The 18,205-nt window shown below is 55.1% G+C and overlaps 1 protein-coding gene across 1 annotated transcript in view; it reads left to right on the top strand.

Annotated features, from left to right (window-relative positions):
* The first annotated feature begins 8,110 nt into the window (after window positions 1-8,110).
* The window catches only part of PTPRS (protein tyrosine phosphatase receptor type S), a 164,578-nt gene continuing 154,483 nt past the window's right edge, over window positions 8,111-18,205 (top strand). The window contains 1 exon segment of the mRNA XM_050910677.1: window positions 8,111-8,152. The gene's annotated coding sequence lies outside the window, so the exon portion shown is untranslated.

Genomic DNA, 18,205 nt, shown 5'->3' on the forward strand with positions numbered 1-18,205 from the left:
GGAAAGGGCTCTGGCCCCGGGGGGACAGCCGATGCATCGCCATCCCGTTGCCATTTTCCCGCGGTGGGGCTGATGCCGGGGCTGATGCTGGCTCAGTGGGTGCAGCACCCAACAATGGGTGCCAGCTGGCGCAGCCACGAGCAGAAAGCCAAAACAGCAGGACCTCTCCTGCCGCGCTTGCTCGCAGCAAACCGCAGGCTTTGCTTTCTGCGAGCAGCAATGCCGCGGACTTGGCGGACACCCGGAGATGGCAAAGCCAGCAAAGCAGCCAGGATGAAGGGCTGCACACAGGCACCCAGTGTGACGGCATCTCCCTCCTCCTGGGATACAGGCTCCTATGGTAATGAAGGCTGTATAAATACCAGGCATCAATCGGCCATAATTCCCTGGCCAAGGAAAGCAGGGTGGCAGGTTAATGACAGCCCTCAGGGCCGGATCCTTAGCTGCACTGGTGAGGAGAGCAGAGAGGGATTCCCTCTCCTCCCCACGCTTTCCTCCGTCTCGGCAGCCCTGGGTTGTGTCTTGCCGCACCACGATGTTCTGCCATGGTCCATCGGAATTTACAAGCCCATTTGTCTATTCCGCCTTCCCCCTCCTTTAGCTTCCAGGGCCCATGAGGACAAAACCGAAAGCAGAGACAGGCCGAGTGACACCCATAAATACGGCCCTGCCGGCACAGGGGGGTCCGAGCGCCGGGGCCGGAGTGAGTCAGCTTCCAGGTAACAGCAATGCTTGAGCGTCTCAATTAGCAGCGGCTCCCCAAGAAGGTGAAATGACTAATGACTAATCTCGCTGCACTATTCCAACCAGTTTTGTTCTCAATTCATTCGGACAAAAAGCCTCTGCTGCCCGCTCCAGCTGGGGAGGAGCGATGATAATAACAGCAATAGCAGTAATGCGGGTGGCTCCTGTTCATGCTGTGCTGCCCAAAGGGGTTTTTTTTTTGTTGGCAGCTCCGTGGGGTGACCCCGAGCACAGCGGAGGTGGGACAGGGGTGGCCGGCACTGAGCGGGAGTTTGGGGTGCAGCGAGGAAAGGGATGCAGGGCTGATTTGGGCTCAGCCCTGGCTGCAGGGATCCTTCTGCTTTGGGCTGGAGAAGGTACGTATGGCATGGGAGCAAAGCCAAGGGAAGCAAGAAGGTGAGGATAGAGCCTGGTTTAGTAGCTGGAGGTGGAAGAAGAAGAGGGGATAACTAATGGATGGAAACCCAGCCCAGAGGCAGGAGAAGACACCCCAAGGCACGCCCTGCAACACGCTCTCTGCATCCGTGCCACGCGATGTGCAATTGCTTCGCCTTCAGGAAAGTCTTGCGCCTGGCTAATAGTGATGGTGCCCAGGGTGCGTGCATGCTGGTGGCTGCGGCCAGCCCAGCCGTGACGTGCCACCTCCTCGCAGCCCCTGCGCCAGCACCCACCCACCTTTTCCACTGCAAAAGGGAAAATTCGCTTGCGGCGAGGAGGGGAAATTCCTGCCCTTGCTTCTCCCCTCCTCCCTCGTCACTCCCGCAGGGTCCGGCCGGTGTTTGGGAAGTCGCCCTGGGAGGGCACCCGCCGCGGCACGGTTTCACATCAGCTTTGGCTCATGGTGGGGAAAGCCAAACCCCAGTGCGGGTGTGAGTCTGGACCTTACATACAGAGTGGGTTACATTTGCGGCGAGGCTGTTCGCAGCATCCCACGCAGCTTTTCCTTATTTAGCCCATTCCATATTTATCCCACAGGCTCCTCTCCCCATACGAAAACCCATCTCGACTTAGGCACCGCGGAGCAGAGGGTGAATTCCAGCCCCACCGAGCAGCTGAGCTGTAAACGTAAAGCTGGAAATGAAACCGGAGGGAAATCAGCTGATGGCTTATTTCCCCAACAGCTTGCTTTCTGCATGTAACAAGTTGCTATCAGCACCGGGCACAAGGATGCTGCTGCCTTGATCCAAAGCACCCGCATTTGCACCGAGAGGGGCTGGAGCACAAAGAGCCGTTTTCAGGCTTGGAAGCTAACAAGATTCATCAAGATTTTATAGCTTTTGCTCTGCGGTTATGAAACGGTGACCACAAGCCAAATACCTCTGTCCTTTACCTTCCTGCAACACCGATGACTTTGGTGCAATGGAGAGCAAAATTCAGCCTGCCATTTTTCACTGCAAAGACAGAATTCAGCCCGTAATGTTCTTGATAAAGCAAAGTACCAATGACACAGCTGAAAAACATCAGCGGAGCAAAGAGCAGTGAAAACTTCCCTGGGCTTCCATATGGCATCGCTCCATCTTGGACCGCGTTATTATTATATTTCATCCAGCTTTAGCTGCTTTCTGTGTTATCTGACGCGGGGAAAATGTTGATGGGGAGGACTCCGGTACAGACACTTGGCTTTTCTCTCCTGCCAGTGCATGCCGCATTAGAATTCTCCCCGGTACTGCGACGTTTTCAAAATGTTTTGTTAAGTTAATTTGTATCCGCAGCCACTTGTGAATTTTTCAGATTATTTGATCTGTAACTGAACTAACATGAAGAGTAACTATTGTTCTGCAGGAGCAGACGGTGCCAAAGCGTGTCTTACGTGTTTGACGCGTGCCCGTCTTCTAACCCCAAATGAGGTCCCCAGGCACCAGCAGTGCTGCTGGAAACCAGTCTGGGGATGGCACTGGGTGCATCCCTGCACCACTCCAGCCCGAGCTGCCACCCTGCAGTCCCCAGGCGCCATCACAGCCCAAAAAAACCTCGTTGGAAGGCATTTGCCTCCATCGCAAATTACCCCAGATTGCAAATTGTGCCTCAAATGTGCTCCAGCAGCCCAGGGAGCTTTTTCATGTGTCTCATGGACGCATGCTTTTTGGGGAGCCTCTGAGCAGGGGCAGCTTTGCTCGAGCCTCGGTGGGGGGCTCAGCCTCACAGCGCATCCCCCGGCTCTGTTTGCTTAACATAGGAGAGGGTTTCATTTTTCTTTATCAACCTTGGCAGCTCCGTTGCGTTTGGGCAGCGCGGGGGCCGAGGCCGGGGCCAGCGTGCAGCCCTGCCCAGATCAGATCCACGTGAGCTCGCCCCATCGCTGTGATTATAGAGGAATTTATTCCTCATCAGTTTTCTCTGGAAAACAACATGTTAAGGACTTGGGAGCAAGGAGAGAGCACAAAGCTGGAGCAAAACCTCCCGACAGCAGTGGTGAGCTGGGTTTTACCCCTTCCCGCTGCTCCATCACAGCCTCCCTGTCCCGGCACTGCTGCTGTGCGGGAGCCAGGTTCTGGTGGGATGACAGCAATGGAGAATCACTCTTTAAGTTAGATCAGGAGATGAGTTTCTGCCTCAGGAAGACCCTGGGATGAGTTTTTTGGAGTGATTTCTCAGCTGCTGCTGAGACCTTCCCCAGAGGGGTATAAGGCAGGCTCTGGAAATCGGGGGGTTGGTCGTTCCCCATGGCTGACCTGCCCAAATCCTCCGGTGACCAGTGAAACCACTGATCTGCTCTGGTTGGAAGAAAATGGAAATGAAACAGAAAATTTGATGAAATTGCAGACTCGGTTATCCCCTAGCATGTCTACCCCAGGTGGCAGGTACGTACGCATTCAGCATCTGCCAGAAGCGATGGCAGCGACTACCGCCCTCGGCTCGGGGTCACGGCACAGGCTCCTCTCCCAGCAGATGGGCTTTATGGATCGGCACCTGCCCTTTCAACCGGCGACAAGCCGGCATCAATCATGCGCCACGCTTGTTCTTTAACTTGTTGTTTTACCAGCTTTAATTTAAGAACTGAATTCAAATGCCACCAAGGGGGAGATCAATAGCTTTTTCCACAACCCACCAGTGACCGTGTCTGGGCATGGCGGCTACAGCTGCTGGAGCACACTCACTTTCCACCCGGCTTTTAGATGAATTAAAACCCAGTGGAAATAAAAATGGGTTGGAAAAGAAGTTGGGAGCAAAGTCGGCTCCAGCACAAACCCCAGGTGTCAAGGTCAAGCCCAAACCTTTGCTTCCCTTGGGTGATGCCTTTGGATGTGGGTGTTGGGTTCACAGGGTAAAGGATGCTCCCACCTTCAAGAAGTCTTGCTACGCTTCGGAGGACCCACAAAATGTTTCTGCACAGGCCGGATCACATCGTCTTGGTACAACATGATGACAAGATGGCGTTAAGATGTGACTGTTTCACACCGCAGGAGTACCGCAGAAGCTCCTCCGCACCAGCCACTGCTGGGCTTCATACGCTTGAGCAGATCGATCGATAAAAACCAAAAATCAAGCAGGATTTGGGGGCACATCTCCGCAGGCTCCACGTGCACCTGAAAACTCACCCATTAGTCATAAGGACACCCAGCAATTGCGCATCCTTGCAGTCATTCACGGCTTTATGGCAAGTCATGAGATATTTGGTATTTTCCTTCAAGCAAACAAAAGCAGATGATTAAGGAAGAGGCGCAGCTTGCTCGCTTTCAGGAGGAAGACAGCTTGCAAAATGCAACTCTCAGAGCTTCAATAAAACTCCAGACAGCAAATAAACAGCCTGGCTGAGAGGAGAATGCTCCCAGTTTCCTGAATTTTAAGCCAACTTTGGGATTCTGGGGGGAAGGATGGGAATTACCTCCCGCAAAACTGGCACCAGAGAAAATGTCACGACAGCATGGATACTGAAATGCAAAGAGAAGTGTGTGTCGCAGCCCCAGCCTGAGTTTTCAGGCTGTATATACACCAGAAACTTCTAAAACTTTGAGTGGAAAACCATTTCCAAATGGAAAGCCAAAAAGAAAGCAGCTGAGTTTCACTCTTCTTCTAATTTTTTCTTTTTTGTTATTATTTTCATTTCCAAAGCCATTTTTGCCTAAGGCAACACGTTTATACAAAATGCTTCACTCTCAAAAGAAAAAAAAAAACCCACAAGAACTATTTGCAGATGGAAAAATATTCTGTCAGAAATTTCCTGGCCACCTCTCCATTTCATGCCAACGCTTCGCATGTTTTGAAGGGCTATAAATGACTGTACAGCAGCAAAGTTGGCCACTGAGGTTTTAAACCATGGTATAGCAGCCCTCTATGCACAGGATTTAAACCCCCCCCGACTTATTTTACACTTTCCTTCAGAACTATCTCTCAGCTATAAAATATACATGGATGCATCGATTGCTCTAGTGATCAAATCTCTCTCCCTTCAAAAATATAGCCTATCCAGAAATGTAAGCATTCTAATTAAAAATATGTTGGAGAGTTGAATTGCAAATAAATCAATTCCTTCCTAAAAAAAATAACAGTAAAAAAAAAAAATCCAGTCAAGCAAGACAAGAATGGGGTGGTTAATAATTGATATTTACATTTCTCCCATGTCTGATCAAAGGATTTGATTGCATGACAAATGAGGAAATTACTGTAAAGTATTATACATCCATTAAGAACATAGATGCAGCAGATAGGACGCGGGAGCCGCGGCGATACGGTGATTGCCACCAGGCTCCGGAGCCCTTCGGAAAGGAGTTGGGCTGATGGTGAAAGTGGATATTTTCCGGATGTGGAAGAAAATCAGCGATCGATCCCCATTTTATAGGAGAGGCTGCAGGAAAGGACGGGAAGGGGTGTCCGGGGCAGAGCCTGGGACTCTTCCAGGAGATGAGAAGGTGGGGCCGGACCCCGCAGCAGCATGGTGGGCACCTTGTAGCTGGTCCTATGGGACCCTATGGGCTCTTATGGATCCCTGTGGGGTCCTATGGGTCCCTATGGGGTCCTGCAGACTCCTATGGGCCTCTGTGGGTCCCCATGAGCTCCTATGGACACCTATGGGTCCCTCTGGGCTGCTATAGAACCCTATGCCTCTGTATTGGCTTCTACGGACCCCTACAGGTCTCTGTGGACCTCTATGGACCCCTACAGGTCTCTATGGGCTCCTATAGACCACTATGGGACCTACAGGCTTCTATGGGCTCCTACGGGTCATGCAAGTCCCCATGGGTTGCTATGGATCTCTATGGATCTCTATGTGCCCCTATGGACCCCTATGGGCTCTTATGGACCCCTATGCATCTGTATGGACTCCTATGGACTCCTACAGGTCTGTATGGACCCCTATAGACCCCTACAGGTCTCGACGGGCTCCTATGGAGCTCTACGGGTCTCTGTGGGCTCCTACCATTGGAAATGGCCCTTTCTCGCAGAGGAAAATGAATTTAAAAATCACCGCGAAGGTTCCTCGTGCTGCCCCACGCCCTCCCGGCTCATGCGGCACCTCCGCCCGCAGCTCTGACGACGGCGCTGGGTGCTGGCGGCGTTTTCCTGGTGTACCGGGGAAAATGGAGCAGGTTTAACGCCCACAACTTATTACCAAGGCCGTAGCAACGGCAACCTCTTGGCTCACCAACAAGCGGTTCTCGTCACGCAGAAAAACGGGCAAAATCCCCTACCGACGCCTGCGTCCCGAGGCTGCGCGGCGGAGCCGCTCCTCTCGGCCCCCGGAAGAGAAATAATAACCTTTTTCGGCCGGATTTCCCCAGAACAGTTAAAACTCGGCGTTGGGCTGACATTTGGTCAGTATTAGGAGGCGCACGAGGGGATCAAGGAAAGTTCACGGAGCAGCAGATGGGGGAGCGGGTGTTTGCCCTCGGAACGAGAGCGCCCGGCTGCTCCACCAGCGAGATGGATTTGGGCCCTGGCATGCTCAGGAGCTTCAGAAAAGGAAAAGGATAAAATAATGCTTCCTCCAATTCTCTTTTTTTTTTTCTTTTTTCCTTTTTTTTTCTTTTTTCCTTTTTTTCTTTTTTCTTTTTTCTTTTTTTCTTTTTTCTTTTTTTTTCCTTTTTTCTTTTTTTCCCCCTTTTTTCCTATTTTTTCCCCTTTTTTTTCTTTTTTTTTTCCTTTTTTTTTGCCTGTTCGAAAGGTGCTTCTGTCTTAGAGCATTTCCCCAGCACCACTCCTCCAGCTTTGGATGCCAAGCCCTCCCGTGATCGATGAACCGCCGGCCATCGGCCCCGCTCTCACAAAACCACCCCTTTTTTGCAAATTTTTGCAATTTTTTCGCTAATTTTTGCATTTGGTCACCTGAGGCTGGGAGCATCACCGGGCATCGCAGGCTCTGAGGAGCACCAGGGGGTTTAGGAATGGAAAGTGCTGCCGTGGTGGGGCCAAAGGGTCCCCGGCGGGGAGCTGCGGTGGGCGGGAAATAGCGAAGGGGAGGTATGGGAAAGGCGTTGAAGATGGGAAATATATTAAATGTGAGGAATATATTCAATATGGGAAATATATTGAAGATCAGGAATATATTGAATATCGGGAATATATTAAACGTGAAATAATGAATATGAGGAATATATTAAATGTGGGGAATATATTGAATATGAGGAATATACTGAAGGTGAGAAGTATCAAATATAAGAAATATACTACATGTGAGTAAGTATTCAGTATAGGAAATATATTGAATGTAGATAATCTATTGACTATTAGCAATACATTAAATATGGCAAATATATCAAATATGAGAAGTAGACTGAATGAAATATATTCACTATGGGGAATACGTTGAGTGTGAGAAGTTCAGTGAATATCGTTAATATTTGTAATGTGGAAAATAGATGCAATATCGATAATATATTAAGGGAAATACGTTGAATATGAGAAATACGTTGATGATGGCAACTCAACTGAATATTGCAAATATGCCCCAAACGGCAAATATAATGAAAACGGGAAATTTATTGACACAGCCGCAGCAGGGCGTGGGGCGGGAAGGGGCAGGAAGCGGTGGGAAGGGCCACCCAGGGCCACCCAGGGCCACCCCAGCCCCGCTGCGCTGCGCTGCGCAGCCCCGGCCGTGCGCGGCCCTCGCAGCTCCCCACCCACGTGCGCAACGCGCGCGGCGCGCGCGCGCGCGGGGCCTTTAAGGCGCGGCCACGCCCCTCGCCTCCGCGGTGACGTCGGCCGCCCCCCGCGCCCCCCTCCAGGAGGGAGGGGGGTCCGCCCCGCGGTGACGTCAGGCGGCGGCGGCTCGGGGAATGACATCACCTGTGCGAGTGGCCGGCGGCGGGCGGGAGCTCGCGCCGCAGTGTCCCCGCGCCGCGGCCCCAGCGCAGCCGCCGGGCGGAGGCGGAGGAGGCGGAGGAGGAGGCGGAGGAGGAGGAGGGCGGCCGCGGCCCTTCCGCGCCCCTCCGCCGGCCAGCATGGGAGCGGGCGGCCGCGCCGCCAGGTACGGCGGGGGGCGCGCTATAGCGGGGGGCGGGTGGGTGGGGGCGCGGTGTAGCGGGCGGGGAGGCGTCGCAGCGGGGCGGCTTTGTGGCGCGCGGGTGCAGGTGGGGTGCGCTGAGCGCGCGTTGTAGCGGGGGGCGCAGGTGGGTCGCGTGGAAGGGGGCGCGGTGGAGTGAGGGGCGCGGGGGGGGGGGGGGGTTCGTTGAGGGGCCGCGTTGTAGCGGGGGCGGGGGGAGCGCCGGTGGGTTGCAGCGGGAGGCGGCGTTGGGGGGGGGGGGGGTAGGCTGCCCTGGGGAGGGGTCGCGCTATAGCGGGGTGCGCGGTGCAGCGAGGGGGTCGCGGCGTAGCGGCGCTGGGCGAGGGAGGGGTGTAGGTGGCTCGAGGTGGGGGTCGAGGGTGGCGTTATAGCGGGGGGCGCTTGGGAGGGGTGTGGGCAGGCTGCGGGGGGGTCTCGTTGCGGGGGGTGCGGCCGGCTGGCATTGGGGGGGGTCGCGTTGTAGTGAGGCGTGCATAGGGGTCGCCAGGGGGTGCAGGTGGGTGGCACCGGAGGTGTGTTATAAGGAGGGGGCGTATGGGAGGGGTGCGGGGGGGCTGCACTGGGGGGAAGGGGGCGCGCTATAGCGGGGGGCGCAGGGAGGGGGCGCGCTGGACCACCGGCACTTGCAGCTGGGGGATATGAGGGAGAGCCAGGCTGGGGGCACCGGTACCGGGTGGGGGCACCGGGAGGCGCTGGAGGCCGGGGAGGGGGCAGCCTGCTCCGGGGAGGGGGGGTCCTGGGGTGCATCCCGCCCCACGCCCCGGAGCCGGTCCCCGGGGTGAGCCCTGCTCCGTCCCACGCCGCCGTACCGGGGCTGTGCTCCGGGCTCCATCCCACACCCCGGTGCCGGTTGACCCTCCCTGCCCACCCCCCCGCGCCCCCACCGCCTTTAGTACAAGGCAACCCCACCTCTCTCTCCGCCGTGCTCCCCCTTCGCTGACACCGCTCCCCCTGCTCTGTCCCTCTGTCACCCCAGCCACCCCTTCCCGATCGCGGTTCCACTGGGCGAGTGGGTGCTCGGTGCAGGGCGCTGACCCATGGGATGGGATTTGGGGTGTTCTGGCATCACCCCCGTGCTAAGGGCTGCGCTCCCATGGAGCAGCACTGTGGGACCACCCGTGCTGGTGAGCGGTGGCCGGGGGCCCATGTTCCCTCTCGGTGGGATCGGTGGCTTCTCCACCTCCCGGCATCCACGTGCACTGGGGATGCTCCGGTAGCAAAGCCGGTGTCGCTCCCGGAGCAGCATCGCTGGGATGCGGGTGCCGGAGGAGACATTGGAGCGTTCCCCGCAGCGCTGGCAGGGCGATGCCGCAGCCTGGGGACGCGGCTGTGTCCCCCGGGGTGCTGCCCTCGCCCCACCCCAAACACCGGTGGCCCTGTGGGTGCCTTGTTCTCCCCGCCAGCTCCGGAGCCCGTTGGGAAGTGGGTTTTGCCCCACTCCCCCCAGCTGTGTGGTGGCTTGGTGATGGTGACAGCAGCGAGGAAGGGACCCGGGTCACCCCAAAACTACCCAAGACCCCGTGTTGGAGGAGGGGGGTCCCCAACCCTGCGCTGGGGCGGCTGCACCAAACCTCCTCCTTCTGCAAGGTGCAGCTGGCTCCGGGGACCAAGGGACGCCCCTGGGGTGGGCAGCGGGCAGCCGTTTTCCATCCGCCCTCGGGGATTTCAGCTGAAATCCTGAGCCCTGGGGCCATCCTGCAGCGGGCAAGAGCTGCCCTCAGAGCCCCGATGTCCCCGAGCCAAAACTTGTCACATGGGGGGTGAACTCCCCCACACCCCAAAATAACAGTAATGTTTAATAGTGTTTGTGTTGCACCGGGAGGATCCCCTTCTAGTCCCTCCTGGGGAAGCAAATGGTGCAAATGTGGGATAAGGGGGGGGGGGGGAAAATGCTGGTGAAGAGGTGACACCCATGGGAGGGGTGTTGGGCTCTGCAGGGACGGGTGGTGCCTCCCGGCGGATGCTGCACCCTCCCAGGGCGAGGGACGTCTCCGCTCTTTAGGCATTTGCCCTCTCCGAGTCCTAGGAGGCTTCGCTTTTGCAAAGGCGCTCATTGCAATTGGGAGGAAAAAGCAGTTTTGGGTGGGGGGGTGGTTTCCAGCCCTCCCTCTGAGCTGGGAGACCCCGCGGGGGCGAGGGGATGTGCGCCTGGAGCGTCCCCTCGTCCCCCTCCCCGGACAAACCCCCTGCTAAATTTGCAGGGGACGTTCCCCATAGGCACTCGCACTTCTGCTCCTGCCCGCAGCTCCCGGGCTGTCAGCGCTGCCTCGCAGCTCTGCTCGAGCAGGGACCTGTGTCCGGAGCAGCAAAATCTTATGGATTTATATTCCGCCGCCTCCCCCCCCCCCCCCGCCCCCATAAAGCGTGTCTTGGGGGTTGTGTACCTGCGCCGGGCTGGGGGAGCCAGCGGCGTGACCTGAAGGGGGTCCCACTGCGGGGGACGAGGCTGCTCGTCCGCTCGGGCTGCGAGAGCTACTGGTGGGGGAAAATAAAGAGTCCCGTCGGGGTCCTGAGCACGAAGCCGGCTGGGTTCAGCAGGGCAGGGCGCGTGCCGATGCGGGGACCCTCCTGCCCTTCCTGGGGGGAAGGTACCCCTCCTCCTGGCAACCCGACGGTGGAAAAGCTGTTAATTGTTCCCTGCCAGATTGACTTATAAATTAACGAGTTTGCTGGCACTCTCCTCCTCCTTCCTGTGCGTGGTAAGGGCCCGTATTTCAAATGGGAAAAAGTCATAAATACTTTGAGTAATGCGAGAGGAGCTTCCAGCTGAAGCCGTGCCACCGAGTAATGCGGGGGGCTGCCCGTGGGGGGAGAGGGATCCCCCGCAGCGGAGCCGTTCGTGCGCTTGGGCATGGGGCGATGGAGGTGAGGGGGGGCAGGAGGTCCTCGAGTCCTCTTGTAGTTGTCTTCTGGCATCGGCCTCGCTGGCAGGACGGGGTCAGGTCCTTCGTGCCCCCTGGGTCTCTGTCCCCCCGGTCCCTGGTGCTCACCGGGTTTTATAAATGTGAGTTTGGTAAACGCAGCGTCTTCCTGGGGTGTCTTCTCCGTCTCGCCCCGAGGGGAGCGGGTTTGCTCTGCCTTTTGTCTGGATGCTAAAGAATAACCGGTGTGACACGTTGCCTAAGGAGAAGAGGAAAAATGTGCCTTTGCTCTTCCTCCAGCAGGGTGGGTTCTTGTTAGACCCTTAATTCTGCTGCTGCTCTGCGGGGAGAGGTGCGTATGAGGGTGAAGAGACACCTGAGGTCCAGCCCGGTGGGATGGCCGAGGAGATGATGTGGCCACACGCTGGGGAAACTGAGGCTGGAGGGGGAGGTGAAGTTTGTGGTTCTTTATAGCATAGGAACAACTCCTGCCTGCCACGCTTGCCCAAAGGGTGCGGGCCGTATTTAGAGACCTCAAAGCTGTCTTTGAGGTGGGAGACTGTCCCACCTGATGCTGCTTTGAGGTCTCTAAATACAGCCCAGCGGTGGGTCGGCTGGGCTAGCAGCGGGTCGGGATGGATGCCCTCTGCGGTGCCTGGCGTGGCTGTGCCACCCATGGTTCAATGGGCTTGAACCTGGCGTGGAGCGGGGTGAAGGTCCCATCCAGCTGCTCGCCTTGTTGCAGAATAACTCGAGGTAGTAAACACATGTTGAACTGTTTATCTGCTTTTCCACGTGGCGTATGAGGTTGCGTGGGTGGCGAGTTGCCGTGATGGATGTGAGATGTTGCCTGTGGCCTGACACTGCATATGGATTTTATTTGAACCATCTCTGTTCCCAACTAAAACAGTTTTTCTTATGCATTGCAGAGAAAACAAAATTGCGAGTATAGGATACCGGGGTAAAGTGAAGCCAGATCTAACCCGAGTCAGTGTGGGCAGTGCGAGCGTATGGTAAGGAGAGAGGTTATTCAGTTGCATTAAAAAGGTGCTGCTAAGGAGTTTAATCCACAGTTGCTGAACTTTGAGCTTTAAATTCTTCTTATATGAGTTGATAAGAACATGCATATTATTCATAACTCTCTCCTCAAAAAAGGAAAATCTGCAAATGACTTCAGTTAAATATCATTGCTTCAACAGCGTGAAAAATGCGCCTAACTTTCTACTTCAAGTAAACCCTTCCCTTGGCCCAGCTCCTTCCATCCGTGAAGCTCTTTGCTTCCTGCCGCTAGCTCAGAGGTCAGTGGGAGCGGGGTTGGGAGTCCTGGGCTTTGCTCCAGGAGGGTGACTCCAGGCAGGATCCTCAGAACTTTTTTTTTTTTAAATATTTGCAAACTGAAGAAAATAGCTAGGCTGGGCAGGCTGTGAAGCTTCTGGCTATAACAGTATTATTTTTAAAAAATTGTTGTCGATTTTAAGCTCGTGAGCCCTGAAGTAGTAAAGCTCAGGCCAGCTTCCTTTCTGCAAAGTTTATTACACAATAAGCTGGAACAATCAGAGGGCTCTGTTTGTTAGATTTTTTTTTTTCTCTTGTCCCCTTTTTCTGATTATTTGCTTTATAACTTCACTGATTTCCTCCCCCCCCCCCTTTGACATCAGCCTAGCAAACTGGAAATTGTGTCCCCCCACCCCATCCTTCAACTTGTAAACCCTCCAGACTTCTGGGTCTGATCCAACGTAAGTCTCTTGGACTTTTTTTTTTCCCTAGCTTGGGTATCATTGTCTTGGCTTAGTAATTTATCGAGCTTGGCATTCCCATTGCAATAGCTGCCTGCACTGTCGGATTATTTGCTGCTCATCTGAACGAGCCCTTGCAGAGCTGTGTCCTGCGTGCAGAGTCCTTCGCAAATGCTTGTGTCCCAGTTCAGCCCCAGCATCATCCAAAAAAGTAATTTTCAGCCTGTGTTGCCCTCTTGACATCGCTCGATAAGGAGCTGGTTGGGAGGCGTGAGTTTCTTTAAACTTTATTTTTTTTTTTTAATCCGTGAAGCCTCTTGGCTCCCATCCTCCCACCAGCTCCCGAGGGCAGGCGCGGCTGGCACGTGGCTCCCACGCACGCGTGCGAGCAGCACGCACTGGGCGCAGCCGCCAAGGGAGGAGGCGGAGGTGCTGCTGCGGCAGAGGAAGGGGACGGGTACGTGTGTCGTCCCCCCCTGGGACGTCCAGGCGTGAGGAGGGAGCACATGTGGGTGCGAGGAGAGCGGCATGGGCTGTATGCACCCTTCAGCTTTTTAAAGGAGGTGCAGATCTTCAGAGGCGTTTAGGGATGCTCTGCTCTGTTGACAAAGGGGTGGTGATGAGGGTGGTGACAGCCCAGCTCATGGGGATGGGGGACAGACCAGGACCCAGTGCAGGGATTTCTCCCCACTCCTGGGACTTGCTGGCCCCATCAGGGACTTCTGGCCCCTGCCCTGGAAAAGGGAGGCTTCACCATATCCCAGTCCAGCCAGCCTGCTGCGGCCCTGGGCTGTTTGGGAGTCACCTGGGCTTGTGCATCTTGGGTTTGGAAAGCTTTGGAGATGGCCTCTGCACAGCTCCTGGTGTAGCAGAGCAGGGTTTCGGAGCCCTGCTGCATGGACATGGCCAGCCCAGAGACAGACGTGATTTTTAGCCTTGCCCTCTTCCATACGTTATTATAGTTCAAGCCATTGCAGTTTGAGTGTTGTCATACAAATAGGATCTGTCATAACGTCCATGCTCTAGTTCCCTGGCAACATTTCCACAATTAAGAGCTGCTCTAGATTAGAAAGCAGATCTTAGTTTGTCTAAACAGGTTTAAAAACCTATCAAATTAAACTGGGCCAGGCGACTCATACGATATGCACACCTAAATTGGTTTAACATTTGCATAAATCAGATTAAACTGGGGCTGTGGGATGGTTTAGGTTAGGAAGCCTGTGGCCATTTCTGCCCAGCTCCTGGAGGTCTCCACTCCCGCCGTGGTGTTGGGGCTGTTTTCACAAAGCAGCAGCTGAATCACTTGTTTACAGCCTCGTTTCATAGGTTATTACTCTATACGGTGCTGGTTTACATCAGACCAGAGGGTTGCAGTTTGGCTGGAACCTTGCAAGCAACTGGGACGCCCCCACCTTCGCGAGGACATCCTCACGGAGGAGGAAACCCGAAGGTCGAGTGGCTTTTAATGGTGCGATGTTGGGAAGGTGGGAGGGTGGACGGCAGCATGTGGGCGGCGTGGCTGCAGGTAGGAGGTTCGGATCATGGCTGGTTCAGCTGCAGCCACCATTTGCAGTGCGTAGCGGGTCCTGCAGGTGGTTTGCGAGAAGGGTCTCTCTCTCCAGGGGGATTTTTAAGCCCGTTGGGGTTTGAGTAGCGAAGCATTTGCATGCGAGTCCGTACGCGGGGAGCACGATGCCTGGAGGACTCTGCCTCTCCTGCTGCCGTCTCTCCGCTTTGGTCTTGGGGCATCTCGGATGTGGTCCGCGGGGGCGTGAAGGTGGGAATGCATCTGGTGTCCTACTTCTGAGCGTTGAGTTTCCTCTAGTTAGCCAGTTTATGAGCACAACAGGTAAGCCGGTCTGCTCAGACTTTAAGAATGATTCACTTTCTTTGGTGCTTGCTGCTGTGTTCCTGGGAGGTGGTGGATTTACACGCCCGATCGAGGGATGATTTGAGATACACCAGATCCTAACTTCAGAAATGCCCTAACTTCAGAAATGCCTTAACTTTACATAATGCCGCTTTCAGGTTTTTTTCCCCCCTTTCACTTCTGTTTGTGGGCAGTTGACGCATGATGCGATGCAGAGTTACACGGGGTAACCACGTGCTCTGGGTGCAGAAGGCACAAGGCTGGAGGCAAAGTGCTCTCGATCTCTTGCTTGCAGTCGCCGAGCCGGGATTGCAAATAGTGGGAAGGAGAGGGAGGGCATGGTGTGCTGGTTTCTGTGTGGCTTCTCAAAATGCAATAATCCCATCTTGGGAAAATAGCAGCTTCGTCTGAAATTCAGCGTGTTGTCTCTTTGTGGTGCTTGAGTTGTATCTCACCATCTCTCCCTCTGAGCTGTTGCTTAATTGTTTTCTTCTTCGTGGTGTCCCTGTATCCAAATCAATGTTGCTAGTAATTCCACAGATGATTTAAATCTGAAAGGTTCTTTCCTTAAAAGTGTTGATCATGCTTCCCTCCATTTTGCTTTTGTGAAGACAGCAGAGGTGGACAGACTATCCGCTTGCCATGCTGCAAATGCACGTGTGTGTGCGTGCATGCAAAATCTGCAGGAACTGGGAATTTATTTTTTTAAACTAATCTTCAGCTCTGATATCATCAAATGTTTGCTCTGGTTCCCATGAAACGTAGATGGGTGCTGCTTCTGGCTTGCACCGATCAAGGTTTCCCTTCCACTGCTTCTTTCCTTTATTTACCATGTTGCTGTCGCTCGCTGGCAGCGGCTTCGACTCTTTCCCTCTGTTGGCTGCGAAGGGTAGTCGGAAGCTGAGCAGCAGTTTCCAGTCACCACGTGAAGTTTCCGTGTCACCCCTGACCAGCGCGGCTCAGGATGTGTGAAAAGCAAAGGTGACGGGCAGAGCCGTATCCCGCCGGCAGCTCCGAGGTGGAGTAGGCAGGTGGGGGCCAAACCATCCTTTCCTCCCCGCAGGAGGGGATGTGCCCGGGGCGGAGGGGTGGCCCTGGGCGGGCAGGGACGGTGATGGGGAGGATTTGGTGTCAAAGCACATCAAAGGCGTTTCTCAGGATGCTGTGGTTTCCACCAACAAATTGTTGTCCCTTTGTATTGCTCCTGGCCCCTCTGGGCGGCTGGCTGGTGCACCCAACCCTGGTGGGCACCCTGGGAGAAGGGGAAGACGGGGGCTGAGCACCGCAGCCCAGCACCCATACCTGCAGGCAGGCACCCGATGGGCCGCCTAGGAGTGGGCAGGGTGGTGGCGGTGCCGTCTCCTGGCCAGGCGTGACCTGGTTGAGCTGAACACCCTGCAAAGGGCAGAGGGATGCTCTGGAAACTGAGAGGCACCGGTGCAGGAGCGATGCAGAGGGCTGGGCATCATGGCAGCCGGTGCATGGGATTTGCCCAGTGCAAACCAGTTCATGAACCAACTGGTGTTTCTGTCCCCCAGTCCCTGGCATGGGGTGGCCGGCAGCAGCACGGACCTTGGCCCCGTGGCATTTCGTGACAGACCATCATCTGCGGAGCAGCACAGAAACCTCCCGGTCAGCTCCTTCCCTCTGAGTCGCCATTTTATTTTTCTTAAACGTTTATGTATAACCGTACACTAACCTATAAAAATTAGTTTAGGATGGCTGCCAAGAAAATCTCTGCAGTGCCTTGTGGGTAACTCCCTGTGAATTACCATAAAAGCTGTAGTGCCGAGGCTGCTGTGGCAGTTGTGAGGATGCCAGTCATAATGCTCTGTATTTAAAATTCAGATGAATGTGTAATGCATTCGTGTCTGGATTGCAGCAGCTTATAGTGTTTCTGGTGTCCCCACCCTGCGTGCCGCTGCACCCACTCTTGCTTTTTAATGACTTCTTGCGCTTTTCCAGCCTTTTGCCTGATTGCAAAATGCAACAGGTAGCAAAACGTGGGCTAGCCACGCTCGGAGGGAGAGTGGTTTCTGATAGCTTCCTCCCAGGAGGGACGAACCTCCTGCTTCCATTGAGCCGGCGGCAATATTTCGCTTAAGGGAAAAGCCGCTCCGTAACCCTTCCCCTCATCATCCTGCATGAACGACGTCCTGTTTCCGAGGGCGCTCTATTTCTGGGTGTGCTGAACGCCGGGACCCGAACTCGCTCGAGTAAATGAAACATGAGTTGTCCTGATGCTCAGCGGAGCCTGTGCAAGGGGGATATCTCGCTGCCGTGCTGGAGAAGGCTGTGGCTCTCTTGCAAGCAAGCCGGTTAGTGTTGCTGCTTCACTATGTGCCCTTGGAAATACAAAGTGCTTTTCTTTATTTGTTGCCGCTGTTTTTCCTCCGGAGCGGCGAGCCAAGGTGACTGCAGGTCTCCAAAGCGGAGCCTTGGTCGAGGAGCTGCTCTGCTCGGTGCCGGTGCTTGGCAGACGGTGTTGCTGATCTTCTGCTGGGCATGATGGATCATTTAATTTAAATTTTCCTGAAATATAATATTCATCACGGTGTCAGTGTCCCACCTTCATTATAGCTTACTGATAAACATCTCTAATCGGAGAGCGAGCTCTCCACCCTGCCAGAAACCGCCTGGGGATAATGAATAAATTTTTGGAGCCGGGAGAGGGTGTCTCGGGGATGTGTTCCTGCTCTCCCACCCCTGTCTGTGTGCAGAGAATCGCTTGCCTGACTGATAAATAAAGCAAGAAGCAAGTCTGTTTTTCCCAGGTATATTGGTGGTATTTGTATGTGGCTGTTCCTGTTCAGGGCTCTAAGATGGTGGCGGTTCGGATGTAACCTGGTGTCCCTGTTAGTACCCGTCAGTGTTTTCTTGCCCAGGGATTTCTGAAGGGACCCCTGAATGCAGCCCCTGTCCTGCCTGCTCCCTGCCTGCGGCTGGGGTTTAGGGCAGCACCCCTATGCAGCTTAAACCCCACTGTGCTGAGCAGCCAGGCTGCCTCTTCCACCCTGCGAGGGGTAAATCCATGCTGGTGTCCCAGCTGGATTTTGGCAGGAGGGGGTGCAGCTTTACGCCAGCTTTCGTGGGATGCCGGGGCGGTGATGGCCCTGCGTGCGGCAAAGCACGTGCCACGTACGGTTCAGATGAGCCGTTTTACTCTTCTCCCTGTGGTGTCCAGAGCAAGTACGGAAGCGTGCAGGATCCAGCGCAAGTCCTGGAAGCTGTTCAACCATCGGCAGACTGAGCGCGATGCCGGGGAGAGCGGGCTGATTTGGGGAGCTTGGGGGCCGAGCAGCGTGGCTCGCCTCCTTCCCGGTCCCCCGGCACGCAGCACAGCCACGATGACCGCAGCTCCCTGCCTGGAATGGTGGCCTCTGCATTCCCGCGTTGCTGGCAGCCAGGAAGCATCCATCAAAGAGCTGCTCGTCTCGTTCCTCTCTTAATTGGTTTTACCACTGAGGAAGGGCTGCTGTTTCATGGAGGGCTCTGACCACAGGAGCTCAGTGTCTGCCCTCCCCATCTGGCACGGCCGGGTGAATCGGTG

The sequence above is a fragment of the Gymnogyps californianus genome, chromosome 24 (assembly GCF_018139145.2).
Source record: "Gymnogyps californianus isolate 813 chromosome 24, ASM1813914v2, whole genome shotgun sequence".
In the NCBI taxonomy this organism is placed as follows: domain Eukaryota; kingdom Metazoa; phylum Chordata; class Aves; order Accipitriformes; family Cathartidae; genus Gymnogyps; species Gymnogyps californianus.